The following is an 18,460-nucleotide window of genomic DNA, read 5'->3' as shown; positions in this document are numbered from 1 at the left end:
ACTGTTTAAAAGGCATACTCTCCTTCTCTGTTCCACATTGTCACTCACACATGTGTACACACTGCCTCTCTCACTCGCTCTCACTCTGGCTCTCCTCTCTTTTTCTCTTTCTATGTCTTTCTGTCGTCTCTTTCTTCCCACCTTCCTCCCTCCTTCAGTCTTCAGTTTTACTTCTTTTTCTCATTTTTCCTTTTTCCCTTCTTTCCCCTAAGCTTGATCTCTGAGGTGGTTTGTCATTAATGAACATCCATACCCTGGTTTTAACCCTAAGCAACAGTGCAGAGAGGGAGTCTGGAAATATTTCCTATGAAAATATAAATGATCACCAAAGCTTAGATCTAAACAAAGCTAAACGCCCTATTCCTTCATTTCTTTCCCATCACCCTCCCTTCTCCCCTTGCCACCCCACCTCACATTTCCCTGAAAGATCTTCTTTCTCTCCACTGGGTGGTAGTTGACTTGTAAGTGTGGCTTGCACAACATCAGTGTACTTGACATGTCTAAGGTGAAAGAGAGTGGGAAATGTTTCTGTTTGAATCATGCAACATATTTAAATTTAATGATGTGGGTGTGGTATATGACTTACACCTTTTGGAACATGCCTATGAGTTCAAATTTGGAATACTATCATATTTTTTAATATACATGAATGCATATGTTTTTAATAATTTCTGTTTTGAATTAAAAAGTCACTGTATACAAAAGTAACTAATATCTTTGTTATTACATAGTAAAAAGAAAAACTTTTCTTTGTTGGTAACAGTGATAAACTCTTTGTCACAGAGAGGATATAAATTAAGCCTGTATGTACTCTTTATGTTAAGTTTGTTTTAGAAGTTTGAACAACAGTGATAAGGGCAAAACACTATCTTCAGATATTGCAAACATATATCATGGGAGCTGCAATATGTATTTTTGTAGTAAGCAACATATTGCTTATTTGTAGTGAGCATTACCATTTCCACCCTAAAGGATTTAGAAGACTGCTTTTCTTTCAATAATATATTCTGGCATTTGGTTTACCAAACAAACAACAATTAAATAAATACTATGGTTAATGAAAATAGCTGGACCCACATTCTGCTTCCAGGAGACTCATGTTTAGTTCACTCATTGCTTCCAATAGTGAAGCTTCCCTAATATGTGGGGACCATATATTTCCAGTGTTGTTGGTTTGGTGCAGTCCTTGTTTACTTTGTGTGCTCTGTACCTCATCCATTTAGATGCTATATCCTGCATTTTGTGATATTGAGGGAACTTTTGACTTTCAAACTTCTTGAAGAGAACAGAGTCTCTCTGTCTTCTCGATAATGTTTCTAACAAATTAGATTTTAGTTTTTAAGTATTTTTTTATCATATGAAATAGAAATTTGAACTACATTACTTTTTACTCAAAGCAATTTGCTTATAGTAATTCTGAGATTCTCAAAGAAGTATCTAGTTGTTGAACTTCTTACATTGTCTGTAGGTTTTAAACTAATTTAACATATCCATTTATAAGAAATTCTGTCTCCATTAGAAAACGTTAAATATTGCCAGTTATTTTTTTCTTGACTTCTCTACAGCTGATAATTTCCTCTGCTCATAGACCAATATAGATAGAGCTTAAGGACTAATTGAGTATAGGCAACTCAGGTGATGCATTTTTTTTTTTAAATCAAGAGTAATGTCACAGTTATATTTTGTTTTTTCTTTGTATACTTAAAACCATATCTGTTGTTATTCTCTAACTCATTATAAAACAAAACAAAATTCTACCCTTCAAACATACGCCCTTGTCCCATCAAAATACATGAATGAAGTGCTCAGGAGAACACTTAACCGAATTACATGATATCATTCATCAAACTTTGCACAGTATATTCTATTTTTAATGTAACATATTCCTCACAGTGTCTTTAATAAAAAACAAATAGTGGCATAACAGTTATCAAATAATTTTAAGTGCTAAAGGCCTTAAAGTGCAAACATGCCAGTCAGTGACTCTGTTGCTTGTGGTTACGCTAATGAAACAGAAGTTTAAAGGTCAAATGATACATTTCTGTTTCCTAAGTGCCAGAATGTCTGTTTTTGAGAAGAGGATCATGAAAAACAAAACTTTCCTTAAGTGTAGTTATAATACACAAGGGAAATTCATTCTGTTATCTAACTGTATCTGTCATTTTATAAATCATCTTTTCTGTTTAGCTTAAATACAGGATTTATGATGACATTCCACTTAATAATTTTAATATTTTTATCATTTTACCTTCGTCTCTTAGGGTTAGTGAAGCCATACATATGAAGTGTAAAGATGTTTCTTACTTTTAATAATATTATTCAGTGCTAAATTTCTGAATGATTCACTTGAATTATTTGGACCTTCTTGATAAAGTATTTAATGATACAGATATTCAATATAGTAATGTTTGATATTTCCCTTTCTTAAGCTTTGTATTTAAAAAATATATGGTGTCTAAAATACATTGTAATTTGCTATAAACACAAGCTGTTTCCATTAACTTATTAAATATAGACTTTAATTGCTACTACATTTAATATATACAGTATTTTATTCTTAACAGAACTTGTTAATCTTGTATGGAGACATTAACTTTTTTTACATTTTTTGAGTTGTATTTTGTAGTACATGGAAGATCTGAGTTAATACGTCATGGGCTGACCTAGTAGAGAACAGGAATGCTAGAACCATATTGGTTATGCTTCAGGACCCAATGTTTCTGGAACTGGAGAATTCAGGGGATATAACTCTGCTCTAGAACAATACATAAATTTCAGGAGACTTAAAAAAATCATTTTGCAGTCACTTTAATATGAACCAGTTGCTTTACTCTTACCTTAGTAATAAATACTGTTATGTAAACATGTCAAAAATGTTTAATACTCCTTGGAAACAATACTATGAACATCCTTATTTACATCCTCCCAGTGCCTGCACATTTTTAAAACACGTGTTATTTTTAAGCTAATTTTTTTCAATCTGTTTCTTATTCAGCCCTTCTGTATGAAGTTTGTACTTTTTTAGTCACCTTTCTGATATGATTTCAAAATATCCTATTATCTGGTTGTCATGCTTTAATCGAAAAAAGTAAGATTCTTTCCTTAATTGTGATATCTTCTTTTACCTAAGCAAAGTTGAACACAACTCTTGTCATTTTAATGCAATATATTTGAATGAAAGTTATGTGATATCCTACTATGATATTGTAATATGGAAGAAGGTTTTTGCTTAGGGCATATTTCTACACTATTGGAAACCACAAAACTTTTGCAAGTAAATTTATGAATGAATATGACAAGTATTTATGATTGCTTATCCTATTTGTTCACTACATTTGCCTTTTTATTAGACTACATTAACTGGTTATGATTTGAAATGCATGCTGTTACAATAAAATAAATGATTTCTGTGTGAGAATACAGAATTACCAATAGCAGTAAAAATCAATTATGGTGTACTTTTGGAATAGTATTTGAGAGTCTCATATTTTCTGTTGAGTTATTCCTACACATTGATGCATTATACTTTCCAAATGCTCAGTTCAACTTTACAAATATTTTCAATTTAGGACATTAAGGCACTATTTTAAAACCTGTGTGTCTATTAAATAGTATTATGAAGAAATATTTTTAAAATCCTGAGGGTTCTTTTTTTTTTTTCTTTTTAAAAAGAGGAGGGATAATGGATTATCAGAATGGTCAATCTGGAAAAATATGTTCTAGAATATGTAATAAATGTTAAATGTTACCTATATTGATTTGCAGAACTGTTCTATTGGCAAGATATATTACTTGATACTTTAGTACACAACTATTAATAAAAGTATAAGATAATATTTTTAATTTTCTAGATAAATGTATTTTGCCCAATCTTTTTAGTTCAGAAGAATTCAAAAACCCATGTAGTTGTATAGATCTTTGAACACAAGCATGTTAATGAACTACTTATTTTAAATAGATAGGCTTTACAATTAAATCACTACCTAGAATAAGTTAATACTGCAATACCTGACTTCTACAGAATTTACAGAAATGTTCCCATCATGGTCTGTGTGAGTTCTGGGCCTGATTGACCAGACCCATCCTTTGTCCATCTGCTATTCTGTGCTATGGGGTGGTGGTGGGGTCTTCAGGTGGAGGCTGGAGCTAATCCCTAAAGCTACATTTCCCAGTCTTCCATGCCAACTATCTTCAGGCTGTCATTAGCCAATGGAAAGTAGTTTTTGGTGAAGGGACAACATCATGAAGTGAGGGGCTAGGGCATTTCTCCCCTCTTTCATTGTTTTGGGCAGTGTACAGCGCTGTATTCATCTCCCATGGGAACCTTTTTTGTTTCAACTTCCAACTGATAACTAGCCCCTGTGTTTCTCTTTACTGCTTTATCCCTTCTTGCCTTCAACCTAGTAGTAGTAGTGGCTTCCTGATGTTACTAACCACTGAGTTATCTTACCACCTTCTATTTAGCTTCCCAGGTATTCTATCCCCTTTAAAATACATTTCCTACATTAAATTCTCCCATTTTTAATATACAGAATGGTGGTGTTTGTAGAACCTTGATAGATACATAGTGAAAAGTGATAGTTTTTGTGATTTTAATTATATTTGATTGAGTGACTGTGGCACTATAAATGTTGCTTACTAGCACTGAATGTAATAGTTTTTAAAGGAAACGTGCATAGAAGTTAAGCCATAAGAATATTGAGGCATATTACAAAGAAAAAAGAAGAGGCTTTTTAATCCATACACAGATTATATTAATAATGAACCAAATGAATAAATGTTGAATTAATATAACATTTAATAATTTCAGTAGGAAAATATATAATGTTGCTATGTGTGGAAAATAAATTGATGAACATATATTGATGAGATTCAATAACAGTGTTATATTTTTTTACTAAGCCAAAAATAACTATGATTAAACCCTGCTTGTAGATATGTGATCAAAATGCTAAGACAATTCATAGAGTGTTGCCTATTGAATTCAATAAAAATTAAATGTCTTTCTTTATATAGAATAACATCTGAGGTGACAATAAAAGTTTCTAGTTTTTACCAAGTATATGACCGTAACAATATTGCTAATTGAACTATTTGACTATTGTAGGAATTAGTCTCAAACAAGTAGAATCTTTTGATTAAAACTCAAGTCATTTTTCTACCATATCTTGTTTCAGAATTGCAGAAATTAAGACGTTATAGACATCACATGACTTAAACATTTTTTTTTTTTTGAGATGGAGTCTCGCTTTGTCCCCCAGGCTGGAGTGAAGTGGCACAATCATAGCTCAGTGTAGCCTCTAAATCCTTGGGCTCAAGTGATCCTCCTGCCTTAGCCTTCTGAGTAGCTGGGACTACAGGTGTGTGCTAACATACCTGGCTAATTTATTTTTATTTTTATTTTTAAAGATGGGGTCTTACTGTGTTGCCCAGACTGGTCTCAAACTCCTGGCCTCAAGCCATCCTGATGCCTGAAGCTGTCAAGTAGCTAGAGTTATAGATGAAAGCCCCCTCTTAACTGTGTATCAGATGATGTGGTGACCTTCTCATTTGCTCCTGCAAAACACTTTCTAAAAGACACTTATATAGGTGTCTGGTTCATATATAAATAAACGATTGTCATTGAGTCCTACTATTGGTACATTTTTCTGTAATTATTCAGGAGAAATGATAATTTAAGACTGTCGTTAAATGACTCTCTCTCAGGGATGCTCTAGAGAGGATTTCTGAATTTGGAAGGAAGTTGAATTTCTTTTCTTTTTCTTTTTTTTTTTTTTTTTGATACGGAGTCTCGCTCTGTCGCCCGGGCTGGAGTGCAGTGGCCGGATCTCAGCTCACTGCAAGCTCCGCCTCCCGGGTTCACGTCATTCTCCTGCCTCAGCTTCCCGAGTAGCTGGGACTACAGGCGCCCGCCGCCTCGCCCGGCTAGTTTTTTGTATTTTTTAGTAGAGACGGGGTTTCACCGTGTTAGCCAGGATGGTCTTGATCTCCTGACCTCGTGATCCGCCCGTCTCGGCCTCCCAAAGTGCTGGAATTACAGGCTTGAGCCACCGCGCCCGGCCGGAAGTTGAATTTCTTGATATCGTTCATTGCATTTCTCTGGAAGCTCACTGATAGATTAAAGATTGTCGTTGTCACTTTCTATGCATATGAAAAAATAAAATTTATTGTGTTTTTTTTCTAGGAGTATCCTATTACCTGTCATTTTGCTTTTCTAAAGGAAATGTTAAATTGGTTCACATTTTATTTTGTCAGATATTTTATGTGTTGTTTCAAATTAACCAGCAGAAACAAAAACTTCCCGTATGACTGGAGACTAAAATCTCAGATTTTTCTACACAGTCATAATCGTTATCAAATTGAGTTTTAATTACTCTGCTGTATATATTACAGAAAAAAGTGGTATAACTTATAAGATCTTTATGAATAAATAATAGAAATTGATATTTTGCAAATATGTATTTTCTGTTTTTCTTTGCTATTTTAATTTTGATTAGAAAAACACACGGGTTTGTAGTGGTAAAACGCTCGTGCAGCTATCTGTAGGGCCTTAGCACAGAAGCTTTCATGTATCAGGCCAATATCCACTAATTTTTGAATTAATGAGTAAATGGAAGGGTAAGTGAAGAAATGAATGTATTTAAGTGTTTTTTTGTTAAATCCATATATCAACAGTCCCTGCCTTAAGTAATTCCTGCAGAAGTCTTAGTGGTTTAAGAGATATACATTGGAAATATTCAGTGTCTTTAAATTACAGGACATAGTCTACTTTGAAGAAAATATACTTCTTGCTAAAGGTATTATTAAATAAAACGTTCCAAAATATAAGGCATTTTACCTAAGAAAGGTAAAGTGTTCTTTGATTAACTTCTATTTTGTGTGTATTTGCGTGTGTGTGTGTATGTGCTATGTTAAGATTTCAAAGGTATTCTTACTGTAGGTTTAAGCAGAAAAGTGTGAAATGTAATGATTTAGTTGTAAGATTTTGAAATGTAGTTATAATTTTAAGAAGATCCCAGATTTTACATTGTATAGGAAGGCTTTTGCCCTTGACAATTATAATCAACAGATAGCAGGAACAGTTCAAAATAGCAAAATATCTATTGTGGCCTCCTAACATTTGTTTCTGTTTCTACCTCAACTTGTGGAGCCTTCTCTTCCTTTCTCCTAAAGCTTTAATTAAACGAAATCAATAAGGATACAAAGGTAGAAAGAATTTGCTATTGCTACAATTTTACTGAATTGTAAAAAGTAGCTACAAGCCCCAAACCAGAGCAGAACTTTTGTATCATTTTAACCATCTCCTAGAGGTAGGTCAGCAGTACTTTATAAACCACAGTGTATTGATACTAGCTGATAGAATTTTAATGTGGTCATATGGCTTTGATTTATAATGTTGAGGATGTTATCTATTGGTGTAGTGATTTCTAAGCCATATCAAGTTCTGAATCCTGACAGAGGACCTTTGATGCTCTTATAAGCATTCAGCTGGCATGGGAATTGGTCTCTTAATCACCTTCTCTAAGAAAAGAAGAATAGAGGAAAGGAGGAATTTGGCAGTGTTGCCAGCATTAAATGTTGCTCTTTTGAATAAAAGCCAATTCATTGTACTTTCCAGATAGCTGGTAATTTACTCAATTTAAGGAAGATGTTTATAACCCTTTTTAGTCCAGAACAAAGTTGTTCTTTACTGAATTTTTCTGAGTCGTTTGGACATAGGTCCAGTGCCCATGCTCATGCTATTGATAGAGTTTGTGTGCGTATTAGTGTGTGTTTAAAGCTGTGGCTACTGCCATAAAGTATGTAAAGGTTTTAGATAAGTTAAAGAGCCATGGAAAATATGTGTTCCATTGTCTTCAGAAACCCCTTTCTTTTCATGCAACTAAGTTACATTTAGAAGTATTAATGAATTTAAGAGATACTGTGAATATAAGAGCTGTAATCAGAAGATATTTTATATATTTTCTTTAATAACATTTATCCTGTAATATAAGGGTGTCTAATAAAGAGATCGTAAAGTTTTTCTAATTTTATAAATAGAATATTTCTTACAGTAGACTATATTTAGATACCTAATATTTGATTTGTAAGTATTTTCAAATTAGTGTATTTGGCTGATGATCAGTTGAATAGAAAATGGCTTGTGGACTACTTAGTGTAGTGCTTGGTAGATTATTAGTATTAAAAACCTGAATGTTGAGTGAAAGAATGGGAGAAGAGATGGGGAGGAAGGGAAGAGGAAGAAAGGGAGGGAGGAAAGCATTTTAAGCTGTATTAGTGACTTCTCATCACATTACCTTAAACTTTAGATCCCTTGGGATGACATAGAATTAAGCCCAGACATTTCATTATATAGAAGTATAAGAGAAAATATATTTAATTTCGGCCGGGCGCGGTGGCTCAAGCCTGTAATCCCAGCACTTTGGGAGGCCGAGACGGGCGGATCACGAGGTCAGGAGATCGAGACCATCCTGGCTAACACAGCGAAACCCCGTCTCTACTAAAAAATACAAAAAATTAGCCGAGGGAAGTGGTGGGCTTCTGTAGTCCCAGCTACTCGGGAGGCTGAGGCAGGAGAATGGCGTAAACCCGGGAGGCGGAGCTTGCAGTGAGCCGAGATCTGGCCACTGCACTCCAGCCTGGGCGACAGAGCGAGACTCCGTCTCAAAAAAAAAAAAAAAAAAAAAGAAAAAAAAAAAAAAAGAAAATATATTTAATTTCATATAATTATTAAATAACTGAAATAATTCTAAGCCCTTAATTTTCTGTATTAGTCTGTTTTCATACTGTTGATAAAGACACACACGAGACCGGGAAGAAAAAGAGGTTTAATTGGACTTACAATTCCACGTGACTGGTGAGGCCTCAGAATCATGGCGGGAGGCAAAAAGCACTTCTTACAAGGTGGCAGCAAGAGAAAATGAGGAAGAAGCAAAAACAGAAGCCCCTGATCAACTCATCAGATCTTGTGAGACTTACTCATTATCATGAGAATAGCATGGGAAAGACAGCCCCTCATGATTCAATTACTTCCCCCTAGGTCCCTCCCACAACATGTGGGAATTCTGGGATATACAACTCAAGTTGAGATTTGGGTGGGTGCACAGCTGAATCATATCACTTTTCCATGATGAAGTAATATACACTGTACATATTGAAGTTTGAAAATTGTGTTTTTCATGCAGGTGTATGTCTTCCTTCTCAGTTACTAGTCTATATTTATTTTAGAACATAGATAGCTGCTTTATACCTTGGCCTGCAATTGGGTCAGGGGCCATTTTTTGGAATATGTTCACAAAAGGAGATTAGATATACCGTAAGCGCTCATTTAGTGTTGTTGATAAGTTTTTAGAAACTCTGACTTAAGCAAAATGATGTATAATGAAAATAAGTTTTCTTCCTTCCTCAACATTATAAGAAAACAACATGGAACAAAATGATGTTACTCAATCACCTGCTGTATGTTGTTTTACTTAAAGTTGCAGCTTCCAAGAATCTATTCACATCATTGAGGGATTATAATACATCTTTGAAAAGTCTTCTGCATCTCTTTCTTATGCTTATGTTACTTATTTTTGTTCACAAATTATTCTAGATGTGAAGTTACTTTTGCTTATTTGTACAGTTTATCATCTATCATAATTGCTTAGTTTTATTGAAATTGTTCATGCTTTGAGGCAACCAGAATGGAAGCAATCAGAACTTGAGTTCCTGCTTCTGTACTTACTGGCTATGTGACCTGGAACAAAAGCCTTGTCTCCACAACAGAAGTAGATGGGTTAAATGAGATATTACATGTAAAATGCTGGCAGTACGTAACACATAGTAAGTACTAAAAGTACGTTAGCTAATAATTTTATGCTGCTTTTTTCCTGCTAATCTCACTTTGAAATTTATTGGCACTTGGCTTCACATCTGGAAGTAGAAACACACTAAAAAATGTTTTAGCTCTTAGGGTGCACACCCAGAGCACTCAAAAGAAATGGAATCACAAATTTTATGCTCAACAGACTGATGGTGATTTGATTCACTTACCAGAAGTGACAGAGCACTATAATTGGGTGGTCACATGAAGCAATGAGGACTTAAGTGAGAAATGGAAAGAAACAGAAGAGAAGAAGTAAAAGTAATTAGAAATAAGTAATGACAGTGAAAGAGTCGGAGGATGAAGATGAACATTTGTGACAGTTTAGAATGGAAGATATGACAGCTCGTGATAACACTGGAATAGTTGATAAGAGGACTAGCATTAAAAAATTAGCAAACTCTGGATTCTGGATAGTGTAGCAAATAATTATTGAGGATTAGATATATTCTTATGGTTCCTCGGGGCATCTGTAGGTTATGCTGAAGGCAATGCAGTTCAGAAGCAGTAGGTATGGGCAAGAACTTTCCCTATACATTGCCATTGTTGCCAGAGGCAATATACTGAATTAAAGCTTGGAATTATGTATGAATGCTTGCCCTAATTCTGCATATTTGCAAAATGCACAGCATAGTGTTTTATCGTGATGATGGTGGAGCCATCATCAACATCATGATTCAGATTGAAATCACAGTCCCAGAACATCTACCATATATAACATACGTTCACAACTATGTACAATAAACTATTTCTTTCCCACTCTTATAGCCAAGTAGATTGGCAAGGGAAGGTAACTTGAACCAGGTGGAACAGTTAGCAAGTGGCGGAGCCACAATTACAATCCAAGTCCTTTATCCCAAGCCCAGTGCCTTTCTCATTATCTTGTACCTCTTACTAAAAGAAATCAAAACAATTGACAAAAAATTTATTCGTTATTCATTTATTATGCATTTACTGATCACCAACTGCCTTTTAGCTTCTAAGTCTACAGTGATTAAAAACATCAAGACAGTATGTTCTATAGTTGAGGAAACGTGAAATTGTTTAAATGAGATTACATATTTGGCATATTAAATGTATATGCATATATATTTAATATATAGCATATATAATATATAGCATATATATTAAATGGTTACATGCATTTAGTAGATAGGAAAATTGTGAATTTTTAAAACTACTATAGATATTCTGGAGGAAAATCTCTCATCCATAAATGATTCCACCTTTAATGATTACAAGCTATTGATAACATAACAGAAAAAACAGCTATTGAACATCACACATAGTTAGGTATTATGTATTGATCACTGCAATGAATCTTTACAACAAACTATACTTCTACTTTACAAATGGGGAAACAACGTCATAGAAGCTGAGTAATTTTCCGAACTTTATTACAGCAATTAATGCATAACCATGATTTGATCCTAGGCCTGTGTGTCTCCAAGGCTCGTGCTCATTTCCTTTCAAAAGCCACAATATGTCCTGAAGCTTTTTTGTATACTCTAGTCCTTAAAAGAAATGAAAATCAGTAGTTCCTTGTTATAGTATTCCAAGTCCCTAGTTTAATCATCTGAATGTCCATCCTGATATAACTCTGAACAGCTGAATCACCTTGATTCACTCCTTTGATAGGGGTTAGGCAGCCAATAATTTTAAGCACCATTATTTCCCAAGATAGGAAGATCCAAAGATTCAGAGACCTATAAAAGTTCCTTGTACTCCGATTTCAATAACACGTCAGTAGTAAGTTATAGTGTCTTATGTTTAATTGCCATCAATGAAAAATATCAAGCGTATTAGATATGTTGCCTTTCTCTGCTAGCTGGTAGCAGTAGTTTATATAGTTTATAGCCTAATTGAAAACTTGTTTGTATCCAATAGTACATAATTTAAGAATCTTTTAAAATGTGCTTATATATCCTTCTTCTAGAGACTTTGCATGTGTACCCAAGAGAAGTGTAAATTTTACGATGGCTGCGGCTGCTTTATATATCCAAAGCTTTTCCAGTAAAGTACTATTTTTGTCTCATATTGTTAAAAAATGCTTTCAAACCTTTATAACCCAGTTCTAGCTCCTTCTTCGCATGCTTACACCCTTCCATTTTATATTGTTTATTCTATCAATTTTATATTAGTCTGTTATCTCACTTGGCTGTACATAAGAATATAACAGACATAGTCAACAGCATTAATTTATTTAAAATTATTAATCCTGTATATTTCTATTTGTATAGAATGTTTTCTAAATTCTAGAATCCTTGAATTGATTTTTAATTTTTCTTTCTTTCTTTGGAAATGTGTATTTTTCCATTCATTGTATAGTTTTTCCCATAGGCAATGTGTTATTTCAGGAGTTCATTCACTCAATTTCTGCATTTATGCATTGAGTCCCTGTAGTATGCTATCCACTTTCTGTGAGTTTAAGATCCAATGATGATAAGAGATAAGTTCCTATCTATTGAATTTACATTGTAATTCAGTCTATATTCTCAAACACTGTTGTGTGTTATAAAAAACTTACGTGTTCTGCTTCACTGACTCTTAGCTCAGTGGCCACAGCAAGTTATTCGGTTTTTCTGAGACTCAGTTTTCTTGTCTATAAAATGGAAATACTGAAAGCTACTCCCATACTTATTGTGATCACTATAGTAACGTTCGTGAATATGCCGAAAGCAGTGTCAGACACAGTTCGTGTTCTTTCGTTATCAGTTGTCTTTCTTATGCTGCCTTCCTCCTCTTCCTGTAATACAGCTATATTTTATGGCCAGAAAAATCTAGTTAAAGAAATTGTTACGTGTTATATTGTACTTGATGTATTCTGTTGGCTAATAACTTCTGAGGTTCACCTATTTTAAATTCAAGGCAGCTTTCTGATGCTGTGAAGAGTAGAGTGTATCTGAAGACGTGATGACCATCTCACACATATTGTTTCTACTTCTTGGACTTATTTTTTTCTTCATCTGAGATGCTTGTCCTTTATACTGTTTTCTCTGTAATACTTTTATACATGGATTTTCCTCTAAATTTATCATCAGTTTTTGACATATTCTGAAAGTCTATGAAGGTTTATTTTCTTCATTATTTCTTCTGTTAGCATCATAATCTTTTTACCATCGTTGTGTGTTTCTTCTACTATACTACACTTTTTTCAATAGACTTGTATTTTCCTTTTTCTTGGTTGAAATGATATGTGTAAGGGATACCTGATGCTTTATTTTACCAACAAAGCAAACAATATTTTTAATTCTTTTGCAAATAATTCTTCATTGAAATAGCACATTCGTGCTTTTTTGATTTTATTTTATCAGTTATTTTAACACAAATGGGTGCAATGGATGACCCTTCTCTCTAGCAATTTCAGTAATTGGTGAGTTGATTTTCTGAATTTTCTTGTGGCATTCAAAAATTCTCTTCATATTTGATACATATAACTAGTTTCTTACAGACAATATCTGGACTTTTCCATATTGTCCAGCTTTAAGTAGGACACAGTGTATATAATATTACTACGGGGACATCACTAAAATGAAAATTCTTGATAATATTCTTTTTTCACATTAAAATTCCTATTCACCTTTCTTCTCCTATATAAGAATATATTATTCTTACTATTTCAAAATTCTCATAAAACCCTTTAATAGCCTCATCATTTTTCTACTTACAGTTACGTATGCATGTGTATGTGAGATGGGGTCCTTGCAAATAGTGGCATATTTCTATGAACTATTTTGAAAATTGGGTGAGGAAACTGATTCCGATCAGTTACCTCACTGTAAAATGGGTTAATGATAATGCTTAACCAATAGGTTCTAAGAATTCAATGAGATAAACGTTGTAAGCTCCTCAACATCATGCCTGGTACGAAATAAACAAATGTTGCTAGTATGATTTTTCTAAATATTAACAATAAACCTTCATCGATATTATAGGGAATTAGCTGATAGCAATCAACATCAAAGTTTTCTGATAACATGATTACCTCTTTACTCTCCAGTATCCTTTAGGGACTTACTAATTATTCTTTATTTCAGATAGGACCTTTTGCTATTGCCCTCTCTTGTGTGGGACATTCTCCTTCTCATCAATTGATTTTCTAAAAAAAGAATTTTAATAATTTTCAGGTTCTATTTATTCTCTAAATTTAGCTCAATGGTATTTTTTTCTCATTCCCAAATTTGTGTTTGTGTGCGTGTGTGTATCTGTCTCTATTTATATACACTTGGTACATTTTTTAGATTTTTATGTATGTATATACATACCTACACACATTTGTGAATGTATTTACATAGTGAATGTATTTACCCTGCATTTAACACAAGATGTGATAAAAATGTGTTTGGTGAAGATAAAGAAATTCCTTTCTTGTATTTTAGTTAATTATATACATATTTTATAAAAGACTTTTACCCAGCTATAGACCTGGTGAAGAAAGAACTGTTACTTTAATTGCCTTAGTATCACTTAAGGCCTTTAACAGGCTTGGTGTGTAGAAATAAGTAAGTGAATCTATAAAAAACGTATTTCTCTCAGTAGAATCTTTTACCATGTTTAGTTTCTGACAGTGTATGTACTTATGGTACATATGCATTTTTAATTTATTAAGTTATTAAAGTTTGTTACTATTTAACATAGTTTACATTAGATCCATTTGGAATATATGTTGAGGTAAATATGTATTGGCATCTCCATTTTTTAGAGTTCATTACAATGTTATGTCAGTTACTCACCAGAAGTTTTGTGAGGCCAAGGGCACACTTTTCTGTAAATATAGCTGCCATACTCCCAGAAAATGTTAATATCAATAACATTATGATGATGTAATAACATGGATGGGAAATCTCACAAAAGATTATCTTAGGAGTTTAGTAAGGTGCTATATTTAAAAAATGTAATGCTCTCTGAAAGTAAGATTATTTTTGGAATTTTACTTTATAAAATCACTTGAATTCTAGAGTGCATACTGTAATATTTCTTTGAATAGGAGATTATAAAATAGGACATCATAAGTGAGGAAGAAGAATTAAGTCCCAGCTGATAGGACTAATCAAATAAACTTCAGAGTTGGAAAATTATTTTGAATATTCTGTTATGATAATGATGATAGTCCTATGATGTGTATAATCTATTAAGAAAATTGTTTTTCAAATTTATAAAACTAGGAAGCTCATTGAAGATTTTTCAAATATCTTTTAAGTTCTTAGCAGGTATGCTTAATACTGCATGCCTTAGAGATTTAAGAAACAAATAATTCTTAGTTTGGTTTTAAAGATAAAAACTTTTAGTTTCTGGTGCCTACAGGGTATATTACCATTTAGTGGGGCATTCAATAGTTTATTGATTGAATATATTTTCATTTTCTTGAAAGCTTAAAATACACTTAACAACTGACTTGTTATTCTGTAGTATACAAGTTTCATACTTTAGGCTCAAATTAATTCCTAGTAGTTTAATTAAATTGGATGTTTACATTTCAGTTATTTTTCTTAGAGAAAAAATGTAAAAGAGGAATTTTGATGTACTCAAAGATTAATGGAAATATTGAAGCTGATTGACCTTAGTATCACAAAATTAATTAAAATTAAAGGCTAACAAAACTATCTTCTTAATGAAAGGATCAATTTATTATCTTATTTATATGAGATATATATCTTATTTATATGTAAGATATATAAGATATTTATTAATATATTATTCAAAATATCCAAATTATTTTGAATGATTTTCTGTTGGCATCATCAGATAGGTTGGTGGTTAAACAGGCAAACAGCTATCAGCAGTCATGCATAATTAAAACAAAAAGATTGTCCAAGAGTTTAGAGTAATTGTAGCCTAGAGAAAAGAAATCTGCTATGTAAGATATACAGAAATTAGTAGTGTGGTGTAGTTATTCAACTTTGATTAATTAGAAAATGTTAAATTATTTGCAACTATTGAACTATTTTATGAAGAAATGACAGTTAATCTAAAAGTTATTCAGTACAGTAATTTATAATAATTATAGATTTATTACATTAACACAATCTTCAAAGTGACAAAGATAAAGAAAATAATTTCTTATTAATGTGTTTTCCATCTGTAGAAAACTTAAACTTTGGTATATTTTTTAGATTTCTCTTTTTTTTCAAAACGGTAGTTTTCTACAAAGAAATAAAACATTATCATTTTAAATGATTATTTATTTATTTTTATTGTACTTTAAGTTCTAGAGTACATGTGCACAATGTGCAGGCTTGTTACTTTATTACTGAGAAAGTATTCATTATTAAATGTTTTATACGTGTTAGTAGGGGCTGTATTTTCTGTCATTAAAAGTAATTGATTCATTTAAATATCATAAAATATTTGAAAAGTTTTTAAGAACTAAAATACTACTATAAAATTATTTAGTTTCCACATATATGTTATTTTAATTTGGATAACAAATAACAAAAGACATTTCAGCATAAGAGATGTCAAAAAAGAAATATGACTTTATTGTTCAAAATATAATCATTTATAACGACTAATTTCTATATTTAAAACGTTAATATAGAATATCTAGCTATTTAATGCAAGTAAATAATCCCACTAAAATAGGATCAAGATATAATTGTAAATATTTCTTACAACTTTTAAATTAAAATTTAAACATTTCTTTCATATCTTTGAAATAATATTTGTATCTTAAAATGTTGTATTGCTTATATATTATCTTAAATATCACAACAGCTTATGAGGGAGGCAGAACAAGTGTGAAAATTCCAGTTTTACAAATGAATAAACAGAGGCTTAGATGTTTAAAGACCTCTTTTTTGTTATGAATAATAAATATGTCTTGTAAATATCAAAGCTTGGTTTGGAACTCAGTCTGATTTCTTGTTCTGTATACTTGTCTTCATATTAATGATTACACAGACATAAACTACTCAGAGTTACAGATTGTATTTTATTTTCAGTGGACTCCAGAACAGCTTTTGATTTTATTTTACCCTTTGTATTGAATATGCCTGTCATAGTTAGGGATACCTCTAATTTCCAGAAAACACCGTTTCCCCTTCTGTGCTCCATTCCCCATCATATTTTACTCTTTCCAGTGAACATATGTATTACATAAATAATGGAAACATCTAAGAGGAAATGGATCTACATAGGGATAAGAAAATCAGGCAAAGGATGTTATATTGAAAATTACTTATTATTTTCCCACCACATAACATCACCATTATCTTTTTTCATTGTCGTTTTTAATTTTTTGTTTGTTTGTTTATCACTTCACTTAATTTGGGCATAGGAGGTGAGAGAGAGAGTTGTTTTGTGGGTGTGTGTGTGCCTGTGTGCGCCAAAAGATATGCTTACATAGCAGCAATTCAAGAAAGTTAGAACGGAAACTATTCAAGTATAGACAACTTTACATTCTAAACATTCTTTTTGTTTTGTTTTGACTGACTACATTCATCACAAGTTTTAAGAAACAATTTTAAGGTTGCTTTTATTAAGCATATATTTAACTTCAACAGCAGATTTTATTCACTTCAGAGAACTAAAACATCCAACTTGCCTAGGTAATTTCAAAGAATGAAGAAGTAGAGCTCTTTGATAACTCTCGATGAACATTTCTCCAAATGGTGTTTTTTGGGGACTGCTAATGGGAATGCTAATCCATCTACATGATGTTAATCAACATGTTTTAAAAAACTCCTTCAGCTGACTTATATATGATCAGCACTCTTTATCTTCTAAAAAAATCTGATGCCTACAGCATGTAAGTAAACTTCTCTTTAATATGACTATAAAATTTTCTTGTCAGTTGCTTTTTGAGATTAGCAGAGTCGGTTAAATATGAATGTGTTGAGAAAGACTTTTGTTTCTACAAAGTTGAATTATTTGAAAATACTAGATAAAAGTAATTGTTTAAAATAACTATTTTTAATAATATTTAAGTATATGTAGATGGGGTAACTAAAAAAAATTGGAGGAAAATAATTAAAACCTAGATGACTTCTCAGAATGCTTCACAAATGTCTTTAAATTGTCATTCCTCTTTGAAAAATAAGGAACTGCAAATATGGTAATCTTAGTGGAAGTGGTATGTGAAAGAAGAAATATAGTGTGGAATTTTAGTCCCTTAGTTACTAAGAAAAGATGCTGACCTGATGTTTTAAGACTGGTACATAAATATACACTTACGTATTTTAAGTAAAAATATTTATGGTATGCACATAATAAAGTACTTTTTGTTTAACTGACCAACATGATCTTCAGATTTTTTTATAAGATTGCTTTAAAAAACATTGTATGCTGTTGCAAATAATTTTAGAAGACACATATCTTCAAATAATATATGACTAATTAAGCATATATGTACCTTTATTGCACATTCATGGAGAGAAATTTAAATTATAATTTGATATTTATAAACATCTTTGCTTTTTGAGTGAAGGAGATAATAATGATTTATTCATTGATACAACTAATAGTGTTTAAGCATTTAGTATATGAGAGTATTCTATTAGATGACTGGAATCCACTAGAAAAAACAAAAACAAAAATCTCTTGTCCTCAAAAAGCTTATTATATACGTCAAGTAAACAAGTGGAAACAGGAAAAACA

General features: G+C 32.2%; 1 protein-coding gene across 1 annotated transcript in view; it reads left to right on the top strand.

Moving 5' to 3' along the window:
• Positions 1-18,460, top strand: part of NEGR1 (neuronal growth regulator 1) — a 908,115-nt gene that overhangs the window by 1,693 nt on the left and 887,962 nt on the right. The gene's annotated exons all lie outside the window — the stretch shown is intronic.

This window comes from Macaca thibetana, chromosome 1, assembly GCF_024542745.1.
Source record: "Macaca thibetana thibetana isolate TM-01 chromosome 1, ASM2454274v1, whole genome shotgun sequence".
NCBI lineage: Eukaryota > Metazoa > Chordata > Mammalia > Primates > Cercopithecidae > Macaca > Macaca thibetana.
The sequence above is the reverse complement of the archived record's forward strand: the minus strand, read 5'-3'. Positions and strand labels throughout refer to the sequence as shown.